Below are 14,195 nucleotides of genomic sequence, written 5' to 3' on the forward strand. Positions count from 1 at the left end.
CTCAACTTAACTCTTGCAGAGATCAACTTAATTATTAAGTTCATGTTACTTAGAAATGTGTTTTATTGTGGCCAAAAAACTCCTTCACCTAACTTAAAACATTATGTTGGATCAACTTAATTACTTGCATTCATGTTGAAAATTATTAAGTTCATGTTACTTAGAAATGCGTTTTATTGTGGCCCAAAAAAAGTAATTCACCATACTCAAAACATCGCTTTGAATTAATGTAATTCTGCCAGTAGTCTTAACATAAAAATTCTAGTGGAAAACGTTAACATATTTTTTTTTGTTGACCCAATGTTTTATTTTTTAGAGTGTAGATATCATTCCACAAAGTGATGATGTCACTGATCACTACATGGTAACTTGCATATTACGTACTGCTGTAATATGTCATGCGGCGTCGCGTTATCAACCAGGCAGAACAATCCTCCCATCCACCATAGATAATTTCTCAAATTGCTTATCTAATCTGTCTCAGCTGCCGCCTGAACCCAAACAAACAGATGAACTAGAAGAACGAACTAGCACTATGAGCACCATTCTCTCTAGAACATTGGATGTGGTTGCACCTATTAAATTAAAAAAGGTCAGAGAGAAAAATAAAGCACCATGGTATAACAATACTACGCATGTTTTAAAGAGAGAAACCCGTATTTTAGAGCGTAAATGGAAACAAACTAATTTAGAGGTCTTTAGAATCGCGTGGAAAGACAGTATGTCACGTTATAAAAAGGCCCTAAAAGCGGCCAGGGCTGAGCACCTCCGCAAACTAATAGAAAACAACCAAAACAATCCAAGGTTTTTATTTAACACCGTGGCTAGACTAACAAATAAACAGACGTCACCCGAACAAAATATCCCGTTACAGTTCAGTAGTAATGATTTCATGAACTTCTTCACTGAGAAAATAGAAAGCATCAGAACCACAATTGTAAACGTTCAATCTTCAATCGCGCCTTATAATTCAGTTTCAATTATCACCCCGCAAGAACAATTACAGTGCTTTACAACTATAGAACAAAAAGAGTTAAATAAACTTATCACTTCATCTAAAACAACAACATGTTTATTAGATCCTATACCAACTAAACTACTGAAAGAAGTGTTACCTGTAGTGGAAGAGCCTCTCCTCAATATTATTAACTCGTCTTTATCTCTAGGTCATGTTCCAAGAACATTTAAACTGGCAGTTATAAAACCTCTCATTAAGAAACCACAATTAGATCATAATAATCTAGCAAATTATAGACCCATTTCAAATTTTCCATTTATGTCTAAAATATTAGAAAAAGTAGTGTCCGCTCAACTGGGCTCTTTCTTGCAACAAAATGATATCTATGAAAAGTTTCAGTCTGGATTCAGACCGCATCATAGCACTGAAACTGCCCTCGTTAAAATCACAAATGATTTACTTTTAGCTTCTGACCAAGGCTGTATCTCAATACTAGTTTTGCTTGATCTTAGTGCTGCGTTCGATACTATAGATCATACATTACTCTTAGATCGACTACAAAATTATACTGGTGTTCAAGGACAAGCACTAAGCTGGTTCAAATCATACCTATCTGACCGCTACCATTTTGTCTATTTAAATGTCAATTCATGACCTCGAGACTGGATTACTGTAATGCTTTATTAGCTGGTTGTCCTGCATCCTCAATAAACAAACTACAGTTAGTCCAAAATGCCGCCGCTAGAGTTCTAGCGAGATCAAGAAAATATGATCATATAACACCGATTTTATCATCACTGCATTGGTTACCTATAAAGCTCCGTATTAATTACAAGGTATTGCTACTGACTTATAAAGCCCTAAACGGCTTAGCTCCAGTCTATTTAACGGATCTTCTATCGCCCTATAATCCATCGCGCTCTTTAAGATCACTAAATTCAAGGCTTTTGGTCATACCTAGGATATCCAGAACCACCAAAGGAGGGAGAGCATTTTCACATTTGGCTCCAAAACTCTGGAATAGTCTTCCTGATACTGTTCGTTGCTCAGACTCGCTCTCCCAGTTTAAAACTAGATTAAAGTCGCATCTCTTCAGCCAGGCATTCATATAATCCTATAGTTCAAACTACAATCCGTCCTCTAGCTCATAAATGCCAGAGGAGAACTGGCCCCCGACTGAGCCTGGGTTCTCCCAAGGTTTTTTTTTTCTCCATTAGGTCACCTGGTGGAGTTTTAGGACACCATTAGGTCACTTGATGGAGTTTTTCGGTTCCTTGCCACTGTTGCCTTTGGCTTGCTCAGTTGGGGATATTTTAGGGATATTTAATTTAATTTTATCAATCAATAAATTCCTCTTGAATCAAACTTTGTTGTATTATTTTAATTTAATACTGTGAAGCTGCTTTGATACAATCTGTATTGTGAAAAGCGCTATACAAATAAACTTGACTTGACTTGACTTGACTCTCCCTTATACTCTATTCTGCTTTACAGTATTTGCACAAATGGCAAATTTCTCTGTATCTTTCTCTCTCTCACACACACACACAGACACACACACACATGTGTCCTTTGAACATCATGGTGGTTATTATCTATAAATCACTTATGTAAAAATAATTCATTACATTTGGTTATCCATATCAGAAATTGCAAACAAGTTCTATAGAAACTGTATTTAGAATCAATATCTATAGAAATCTACAGGTGTACCAAATGATTCATTGATTAACCATTAAGATCATTTGGATTAAATAATAGACAAATGTATTAAACTGTACAAGAAGAGATGATAGTCAAAGGTTTGATAGTAAGAGCTTTATGAAAGGCAGTGACTGTGAATTAAACATTTATGAAGACGAAACACTTATTTTGTGTTGTGAAAAGGATACTTTGTGATTTTGAGTATTGTACTTACACAATTGAAAACATAATGAAATGTAAAAAAAAAGTGCACTTTTGATTATCTGTTGTGATATTAGCACTAAGAGTTTTGAAAATGTACACCTAACTTGTGAAAATAGTACCAAAGCGAATAAAAAAAACTGTAACTTGTTGCACTGAACTCTATAATGCCCTAAAATCCTAAGCAAACTACTATACATACAGTATACTACACTTAAATGTACATTGCACTGCAGCAAACTACTCAATGTTACAGATAAAATGCATTTTATCTGCAATCCAGTTCATTGCGCCGCTCATTATGAAAAGGTTGCACTAATGTCTGCAGGCCTTGTGGGGAACAGGGTTGTGATTGTGTTTCCGTTGCAGTGTGTTTTGTTTGTGCAATGAAATGTGTTTCTTATAAGAAGTTCTCATGAGAGCGAGCCGTTCGTAAAGCTTCTTTGTTATATGTTTTCTGGTTTGAAAGAGAGCATTGAAATCCTGCTGTTTGGAAACCCAGAGGGCATTGGCTTACTGAAACTCTATCATGGTTCAAAATCACTTTTTGTCTTTCATTGGACATGGCGGGACAACAAATTACTGTTCCTCTGTCCTGCTCTGAGATTACGCTCACGTCTGTAACGTGCAGGGCATGTGGAGTGCAGTGGCTGGAAGTATTAACAGTCCAGAGACATGAATTATTAACATCAATGAAACATATCATAGCTTGTGATGAACAGATGTAGCGCTCATGAAGCTGACGGGGATGCAGGTTATACATCAGTGAACATGAACACAGAAGGAATAGCGGAACCGACGACCCCAAATGTTTCTGAATGTTCACAACGTCTAGTTTCTTAATTAAAAGTTCTATAAATGTTTTTTCTTGGTTATTAAGATTTAGAACGTTATGGAAATGTTACTTTTAAACGTTCTCCTGAAACAAGTGGCGGCATTTAAAACTAAAACATTTCAGAAAAACAAAACGCTTCATGAACGATATAGAAATAATGTTTTTGTGCTAATGTTTTGAGAATATTACTAAAGACCAGATAACTTTGATAACGAACGTTCTATTAACGTTACTGGAAGAACGTTTGATCATAACTTTGAGAGAACCTTGACAAGATATGTTCTGTTAGCTGGGTAGATGAATGCACAGAATCCTGAAGCAAATAAGAAGGTTTTGCATTTTTATTTGAAGGAAAAGTTTGTTCGGGAACCTTCCAGTCAGGGTTTAGGAAACACAACGTTACCGAGTCTGCTCTTTTAGGAGTGTTAAATTATATATTATTATCTGTTGATTCAGGGAACTCAAGTACTTTTGCTTTTATATTTAAGTGTGGCATTTGACACTTATTTACCGCCTTGAACACTGTGATGTTAAAGGTTGTGCCCTACCCAGGTGTAAAAGACGTATTATTAAATGTATTAAAAATGTACTTGAGTATGTTTTTGGTACAATACAAATATACTATAATGTATTTTTAATACATTTAACAGTACGTCTTTTCACCTGGGAGATTGGTCTGAATACTAGAACTTTCTCAGTGTGAATAGGTTTCATCTTCCAAATCAGTCTTGATTCCCCTGGGATCTATCCTTGGACCCCATTTAGTTTTCTCTATATATGCTCCTTCCAGGTTTGATTTTTAATAAACAGAGTGAATCGCTTCATTGTTATGCTGACGTCACTATGTGCCTTTTAAAGTCCCCCTGTAGTCAATCAATGTATCCCTTTAAACTCATCTTTGATCACCAAAATAACATATTTTAAGGTTTTTTCCTTGAAAAAAAGTCTTCATGCTTTAAAATATATTGAACGTAACTCGACACCCTTGCCTCATTTAGTATGCGCGGTTCTATGAATATGCAAATGAGCCCCGCCTCCACTCACTCACTCAGCTCAGAGATCCACTGGTTGACGATCACACGTTGATCTGATTGGTTACAAGGTAGTCAGAAACACCAGCGATTTCAAAGCGTGTGTTTGAGACTGTCTTTGGTTCACTGCAGTTTTAAGGAGGAAATACTCAGCAATGGTGTCGACTTATGAATTTACACATGCTTTGTCTTAAAGCATATTAAAAACACCACATAGACACATAAACTACATTAAAAGCTGGATTTTCACCACAGGGGGACTTTAGGCAAAATGCCATCCATGGTTTGAGCACTTCAACTTCTTGTTTGTCAGATATTAAAGCATGGATGTCCATCAGAGTAAGACTGTGTTCAGACACAAATCAAGTGTTGGGTAGTTTGGCCTCATATGTTAAACCCTCTGTTAAAGATTTGGGAGTTGTTTTTGATTCTGCTGTGCGATTTGATAAATGCAATGTTGATAAATGATAAATGATAAATGTTAAATCCAGTTTCTTTCAGTTAAGACTCCTTTCCAAGGTTAATAGTTTTTTCACTTTTGCTGAGTTTGAGAGAACTCTTCTCAACTAGACTACTGCAACTCAATTCATATATGGCGCTTTTCCACTGCATGGTACGGTACGGTTCGGTTCGGTACGGCACGCTTTGGCGCTTTTCCACTGCATGGTACGGTACGGCTCGGTTCAGTACGGCTCACTTATGACGCATTTCCACTGCATGGTACGGTACGGTACGGCTCGCTTCGGCTCGCTTTAAATGGTACCTGGTCTGTTGAGGTTCCAAGCGTACCGTACCGATACTAAAATGTGACGTGAAAACACTGCAGATCACTGATTGGTCAGACAGAATCATCACTACCAGCGTCATTGTATTTACAACATGAGACACTAAACCCGCTAGATTTAAATAGCCAGTAGACAACAGCCAACGCTGTAGCGCCTGTTATAGTATTATACTATACTATACTATACTATAGTTAGAAGTATTTGCTTCAAAAAAAGAGTATAAACTTAAAAAAAGAAATGGCTGAATCGTGGTCAGTGGACGATGCAGACGTTCCTCTCGTTGGTTGCCGGGAATGAAAAATTCGCATTTAATATGATGATGTCATGGCACTAGAGACGGCAACTATAACGATCAGTCACACCCACTTTGAAGCGGTACTAACTGCAGTGGAAAAGCAACCGAGCTAAAGCGAACCGAACCGTGCCGTACCGAGCCGAGTCGTACCACGCAGTGGAAAAGCGAAGCGAGCCGAACCGTTCCGTGCCGAGTCGAACCGTACCGAGCCGAACCGAGCCGTACCATGCAGTGGAAAAGCGCCAATAGATATTAGCCAAGATATGAATCATTTCCAAACGGTCCAAAACGCAGCTGCTAGACTTCTGACTGGCACTCACAAAGATGAATATATCACTCCTGTTGGAATAATCTCGATAGAATTGCTTTTTAAATCAAAATTAAAAACGCCTCTATAAGGGTTTGTGAGTTCCCAGCATGCATTACAACATGAGTAAGTGATATGGCTACAGTTACAGGATTATGGTTTTGCTGTTCACCTTCAAAAACTAAATCCTAGAAATCTTTGCTTTGAAAAGTGAATGAGCTTTCGAAAACATAGAAAGCATGGAGGCTGGATTTAGGCAATATATGTTACATATGATATTTGCTACGGTTAGTTTAGGGTTCGGTGTGCGGTGAACTAGTGTTTCCAGTGGTGATCATGTCCCTGCATAACCCTGATGTTTTCCCACACACGGCCCTCTCAGATAAGCATTTGTCTAAGTCAAATCCCTGTTTTAATTGCTGTGTTCTCTTTTTGGTTTAACGAAAAGTTTAATGGTAGCCGTGGGGCTGATGCACTCATATCTGTCACACAGAGACATTATAGACATTCCTCTCCAACACAAAGTCCCAACACAAACTTGGGTTGAAGAAGCGGTCAAACCCCTCCACCCTCTGGAATTAAGCCACACCCCTCTGGAAAACCCCCGCCCCTCATGTTAAAGCCCCGCCCCCTTCAACACATAGCCCCGCCCCCATCTACAGTCAAACCTAAATGTATTCAGACTCCTTCAACATTTCTCACATTATCACAGTTTATTCGCTATAGTTTAGAAAATGGTAATAAAATATGAATATCAGATGATATTTGACTGGTTTTGTCCGTCCTTCTGTTAGACTGTCTCACACATGAATTATGTTGAATCTGTCAGCTGTTAAATTTAACTACACAATTAGATAATACCAGTTTAGCTCAACCAATCACCAAGCAATGCTTCATTTTGTTCAGTCTGTGTGTAAAAAGAGCATTAGCAATTAAAGACAAAACACTTCAGCAAAACATGATCAGCTCAAATGTTTATAACTTTAACAGGTAGTCTCTGTATGAAGAATATTTGGGTATAATAGGTCAAAGTAACAATAGGTTACTTTATTTTGCTCTCCTCACTTACATTAATGAACTATAGTGTCCTGATCACACTAGTGAAAATATATCAAATATTATATCTGGTGTCAGAATAATTTTTGATCTGACTGTATATACGATTATATTGCTTCATCTCTTCCTACTTCGATTGCTTCATGGCTGTTAAAATATCAGATGGTGAACGTTATCATTAAACTCCACCAATGTGACTCGTTTCATATGTTTATAAGAATGGCTGACCGATGAAATCTGCTGACTTGTCATCTCTCCAGGATATGTTTATTAAATATTGATGAGAAATATGATTGCACTTCATACTTTCATTCATCCACGATCCGTCACTCCCTCAGTTCTCTAATACATGACCACACGATTAATGTGTGCAATATCAACCTTGAGCAGCAACATAAATATTGACACTATACTTTGTTAGAAGCAACTTTCCCATAAGGAAATGCACCTCACAAACACACACAAACACACACACACACACTCATGGTGAAACTTGACAAAGGTATCTAGGCGTGGGGACCGTTGGCTTCACTCACACAGCAATTATCTCTTTATAGATCTAACCTCTAAATGTAAGTGCCCTGCTAAAAGCCTGTGTACATAAACATCTCTGACTGGGAGACATTCATCTGATATTGAGTCAGGCTTTGACAGGCTTAAAAGACGCTCTCGTGATGACAGAACACCAAGAAAACAATCTCGTTCTCTGTAACCACTTCATTGTTTCTCATCACTCGTGTGAAAGCAGGAATCGCCTTCAAAAGCTCAGCACTCAAGATGCGTTTTTGATTACAAATATCAGCTATGAAAGATAAGGAGTGAGTAATTATGTTTCCTCACATTAACTGTTTCACCGCCAGCGTTTCATTTTTTAAGTCGCCGATTAAAGGCGGCATTTTTGTCGCAGATAATATTTTTTTGTATGAAAATGTAAACAGTAAATATAGCAAAAGAAAGAACAGAGCCTCTGCTTTATCCCATATAATTTTATCCCTTAAAACTCATCTTTGATCACCAAAATGACATATTTAAATGTTTTTTTCCCTTAAAAAATGCCTTAAAATATATTTTTTCCTTAAAAAATGCCTTAAAATATCTTGAATGTAACTCGACACCCTTGCCTCGTTTAGTATGTTCGGTTCTATGAATATGCAAATGAGCCCCGCCTCCACTCACTCACTCAGCTCAGAGATCCACTGGTTGACGATCACACGTTGATCTGATTGGTTACAAGGTAGTTTGTGACGTCAGAAACACCAGCGATTTCAAAGCGTGTGTTTGAGACTGTCTTTGGTTCACTGCAGTTTTAAGGAGGAAATACTCAGCAATGCTGTCGACTTATGAACTTACACACGGTTTGTCTTAATTAAAGCATATTAAAAACACCACATAGACACATAAACTACATTAAAAGATGGATTTTCACCACAAACAACAACAACAAAAACATTATTTTAGGTTCATTCATTCTTTTTTAATCAAAACTTGAATGTCAAAGTTTGAAAACTGAGGAAATCGCGTTTTTGTCAAAGACTTCGTCCGGATGGGATTCAGAGTGGTTCTGTGTCTTCATTTTTGCCTATTTCCAAGGGGGTTCCTCAAGGCTCAGTATTAGGGCCCATATTATTTTCAATTTATATAAAAAAAACTTTGTGAAAATCTATCGAATGCTATGTATCACTTTTATGCTGATGACACTGTTATTTACTGTACTGCATCATCTACTGCACAAGCCCTTGAACTTTTGCAGTCTGCATTCAATACTGTTCAGAACCGCTTAAAACAGCTTAAGCTGGTCTTAAATGTTCAAAAGTAAAAAATAATGGTATTCACAAACTCAAGACAACTTCCAGTTTCTTCTTCAAGCATCTCAACAAATTGAGTTAGTTAACAGTTATAAATATTTGGGTATAATCATTGATTCTAAACTATGTTTCAGAACTCATGTTAGCTATCTGGTTTCTAAGCTTAAGATAAAGCTTGGCTATCTTTACAGATCAAAATCATGCTTCTCCATTCGCGCTAGAGAATACCTGGTGATGGCCATATTTTCTTCCCATATTAGATTATGGTGATCTGATATATATGAATGCTTCTGCCCAAGGTTTGAAGAAACTGGATGTTGTGTATCATTGTGCTTTAAGTTTTTTTCACTGGTTGTGGTTATAGGACACATCATTGGCCCTCTCTTTATGCAAGAAGGCACACTCACTGGCTATGTTTCATTTACAAGGTACTTCTTGGACTAGCTCCTACTTATTTGAGTGTCCTTTTAACAAGAAATCACGGCCATTATGGATTACGTTCAAATGATGTACTACACTTGTTGGTCCCCGTGTCAAAACAGAATAAGGCAAAAAAGCCTTTATGTTTGCAGCACCTTCTGCCTGAACCTTCTTCAGAAATCGTTGAAAATGACTACCTTTATTTCTTATAGACAGTTTGTTTCAACTCTGAAGAATGTGGAGCAGGTGAAAATTGGTCAGTGTAAATGTTCATAAAGTTGTGTTAAGCCTTATCCAGCACAGGGTCTTGTGATATATATGTATGTGTATTTGATGTGTTTTTTTATATGTTGGAAATTGTTCATTATGTTTTTTATGCTGTATCTTGGCCAGGTCTCTCTTGTGAAAGAGATTTTTAATCTCAATGAGTTTTTACCTGGTTAAATATAAAAAGAGTGACGATCAAAACACAGATTGAGTAGATTGAGTCCATCAACGCTTCATTCAGTAACATTAGACAGTTTTGATTTATATGCTGTTGAATGTTTGATGATCACTTGTACAGTAAAATGTTCAATCTGCTCCTTCTGGCTGTGTGTGACTCATGTTATCTTCCCAACGTCTCAATCACTCACACCAAAAACTATTCAGACACCAGATATCACTTTTGATATTTTTCACTAGTGTGATCAGAACACTATAGTTCATTTATGTAAGTGAGGAGAGCAAAATAAAGTAAACTGTGATATATTATACCCAAATATTCTTCATACAGGGACTACCAGTGACATTTATAATAATTTGGGACCAAAAATGATTGGGACACTTTGACCTGATCATGTTTTGCTGAAGTGTGTTTTCTTTAATTGCTAATGCTCTTTTTACACACAGACTGAACTAAATGAAGCATTGCTTGGTGATTGGTTGAGCTAAACTGGTATTATCTAATTGTGTAGTTAAATTTAACAGCTGACAGATATTCAACATAATTCATGTGTGAGACAGTCTAACAGAAGGACGGACAAAACCAGTCAAATATCAACTGATTTATTATATTTTATTACCATTTTCTAAACTATAGCGAATAAACTGATAATGTGAGAAATGTTGAATAAATGTTGCTTTGACTGTGTGTACGCCATTGCTCGAGTGCCCAGTATACGGACAGAACCTTGCAATGGGTTTAAATGGAACATCCTTATCCCTTGATCACTAATGGGAAAACTACGTTTGCTTTGCAATTGTCGCTTTGATCCGGCGATTGCGTTACTATTTCAGCAGATCGTAACAGCGCCCCCTACTGTATAACAGTGACCATTTATTTCCGGCAATCAATGTTTTTAGTGTCGATAAGAGTTTGCAAATGTGTCTAGCAGAACATTCATTCTGGAATATACATTTCACACAGCTGGACGGCTTCTTAATGGCGATAACCCGGTGTAACCCGATCCAGTGTGAATGGAGTCGTAGTTTGGCTTCTCATAATTACGCATGACAGTCGAGGCGTGAACAGATTCCCATCATTACAGCCCTAAAAAGCCCATTAGAATCGATGCCACGCTCCGGTCAGACTCGCTGTCGGCTATATTGGGGCCGAGCCGGAGACCAGTGGATTGCATTACATTAACACTGCCACAAACAACACGGCAACCTTATAGCCACTAACACCAGAGTAATGGACTGAGGAGCCATTCGCCCACAATCAGGGATTAACAGAGATTTGCAGTGCTTTCACAAACACTTCACCTGCCTGAAGAGGCTGTCCGTTCATGTGTTAATGCCTGAACTTCACATCCTCCTGATGGCCATGAGCTGAGTGTTGTTGACTTTGGATTGGAAAGATCAATGAAGATGGAAAGTTCTAGAGGAGAAGTTTCTCATGACGTCACAGCCTTATATGAAGAGTAAAACAAGTCTTTCCTCCGCTGCCCATCAGCCATTTAGGTTTCGCTTTATTTTGATGGTTCCTTTAACACATTCTGTTGACTATGAGTAATGTTGCACATACATGTTTACTAACTCTCATTAGAGTGTTAGTAGAGTATTAGTAGACTGGTAGAGTTAGGGTTAGAATAAGCTGAAAAGTAGTCGCAAAGCAGAAGAACCCAGAATATAAACAATGCACAGTTTCTTGTTAAGCGTTTTCCCATAGAAAACCATTATAAAGAAAACACTTAAAGGTCCCATGACATGAAATTTTTAACATTAATAATATGAGTTCCCCTACCCTGTATATGGTCCCCAAGTTTAAAAAAATTTCAATCGGTGTAAATCGAGCTTTTGCTATCTTTCTCTGCCTTTGAGAAAATGGAGGCTCATACGCGCTGATCTTGAATCTCATCCTTATGACGTCATAAGGAGGAAATGTTACCTCCCCTTTCTCTGCTTTGCCCGCCCAGAGAATATTTTCCGCCCATGAGAAAATGCGCTAGGAAGTAGGAACGCGCGCGCGCGCGATTTTAGTTTGTCCACGAGAGATATCATGGCTTTTGAGCGAGCGAAGCATAACAATTGCTCAATAATTGGATGTACAAATGAACACCGAAGGGTCAATACAGAGCTGGGCTTGCTGAACGTCTGAAACTAAAGTCTGGATCACTCTCTTTGACTCAGCTACACACCTCGGACAAGTAACGTTAAGTCAACTAATGATATATAAGTGTGTTGCTTTACTGTTTATGGTTACCTAGATTTTACACGTAGAATGTGGCTGTAACATTAGCTATGCAGTTTATGTGTGTGAATACACACACTGTAACGCGAGTGTTGTACACGTCTTTGTTATTTGGATAACCGTTTTCCTGTTGGTTATATGGCGCGCGCGATATCCGCATTTCAAGATCGCAGAGCTTGATGTAATTGTAATAATATAAATACAGACGTTACAGATCTCTCATGAAAAGGCAACAGTAGGTTAGCGTTAGCTACATGATAATAACTGTAAAGCATCCGAATAAAGTACCGTATCCAGACATAATATTTTAAACTAACCATTCGGAAACGTCCTGCTGGAGCCGCTGAGTTGCAACTTCTTCATCCGTTGCTTCTCCATCTGGATCAGATTCTGGGTCAAACTGAAATGCTTGAAAGACTGCGTGTTCGTGCCATTGCAATATCCAACGTAAACATGCACGCCACGTTACCGTTGCACAAGATGGTCAAGGCCACACCCACCCTCCACCTTGCGCCGCCTTTCTCCTCCTCATTAGTATTTAAAGCTACAAATACCGAAACGGCCCGTCTGAAGGAAGCTCATTCTGGGACTGGCTTGTAGTGGCTATAATTCTGCACCGAGGCTGAATTTTTGGAAAGAGATTTCAGATACAGTACTAGGGACCACTAAGGCCTATATTAAAGCCTACAAAAAGTAGCATGTCATGGGACCTTTAACTATAGAAGCTTGTTTCTGCAACAGAAAACATTTTAAAAGATAATTGCAACTTTTTGCAATTCTGATTTTATTTCTCAGAATTGCGTGATATAAAGTCACAATTGTGAGTTATAAAGTCCAATTATAAGTTAAAAAAAGACTCGGAGTTGCATGCATCTCACAATTCTGACTTGATTTCTCCCAATTGCGTGTTATAAAGTCAGAATTGCAAGAGTTTATATCACGCAATTCTGACTTTATAACTCGCATTTGCAACATTATATCATGCAATTCTGACTTTCTGAAAAAGTCAGAATTGCGAGATGTTGTCACGATCCACACACAAGAAATAGGGAGAAGATCCAATAGCAGTAAGTATTTTAATGGGGCATTCCGTAATCGTAATCCAGTCCAAGCAGGGGTCAAAACCAAGGTAGCAATCAGACATAAACAGGAACAAAACAACTGGCGATAACAGACCTCAGAAGTGGCGTGATAAATACAAGAACTCTGTGACACATACTAAAACAGACAGGGTATATATACACAGGGGAGAGACAATGATAATGGGGAATTGGCTGGGTGCAGTGATCAGCGATGGGAAACAGCTGAGTGCAATGATAACAAGGATTGTGGGGAATGTAGTTCACAAAGTGAAATGACACCGTGAGGAAGGAGGACATCTAGTGGTGACCCAGGGAACACAAACCAGACACTGTGACAGATGTAAACTCACAGGTGTGAGGAAAAAAGTCTGAACTGTGAGATAAAAAGTCTTACTGGCAATAACAGACCTCAGAAGTGGCGTGATAAATACAAGAACTCCGTGACACATACTAAAACAGACAGGGTATATATACACAGGGGAGAGACAATGATAATGGGGAATAGCGTGCCGCACGAGTGCTATTTTTAGACCGCAAGGCCGCGTGACGTCAGCAACGTAAACCGGAAGGGGGTCAACATAGAAGCGCGCTCGCTTATGATTCATGCTAGTACTGCTTGTTTTCTGCCGGTTATCCCTCAAATAAGAACATGCCGAGTAAACACTGCTGCTAAGGAACTTGCAGAAACGACTCCAGACACTATGAAGGATGTATTCTTTATTCGTTTCCCGAAGCCAAAAACCCAGAGGGATAAATGTGAACGATGGGTCAACTTGTGCGGACAGACAGACAGGACATAGGGTGGTAAAAGATAGCTTGTTGAAACAGCAAAATGTCACTGTCAGTGGCGTAAGGCGATGTTTTTTGGGGGAGAAATTCTGTCGATAACAATCTAACGTTACCTCTGGATCAGGTCGGCTCTTTTTCCCATCTTTTTCAGCCCTCTACACTCAAGCCATCTCTTCAATTGAATATTTGTATGTTCTTCTACTTCTATACCAGTGAATTTGGCACCGGGGACATCATTCTCGGACAGAGTTAG

The 14,195-nt window shown here is 38.4% G+C and overlaps 1 long non-coding RNA gene across 1 annotated transcript in view; it reads right to left on the minus strand.

Moving 5' to 3' along the window:
• The window catches only part of LOC309498253, a 236,190-nt gene extending 225,666 nt beyond the window's left edge, over window positions 1-10,524 (minus strand). Inside the window, exon 1 of the long non-coding RNA XR_014205895.1 lies at window positions 10,230-10,524. This is a non-coding gene — a long non-coding RNA (uncharacterized lncRNA). The remainder of the gene's footprint in view (window positions 1-10,229) is intronic.
• Window positions 10,525-14,195: the final 3,671 nt, after the last annotated feature.

This window comes from Leuciscus leuciscus (genome assembly GCF_965113295.1).
Source record: "Leuciscus leuciscus genome assembly, chromosome: 5".
Classification (NCBI taxonomy): domain Eukaryota; kingdom Metazoa; phylum Chordata; class Actinopteri; order Cypriniformes; family Leuciscidae; genus Leuciscus; species Leuciscus leuciscus.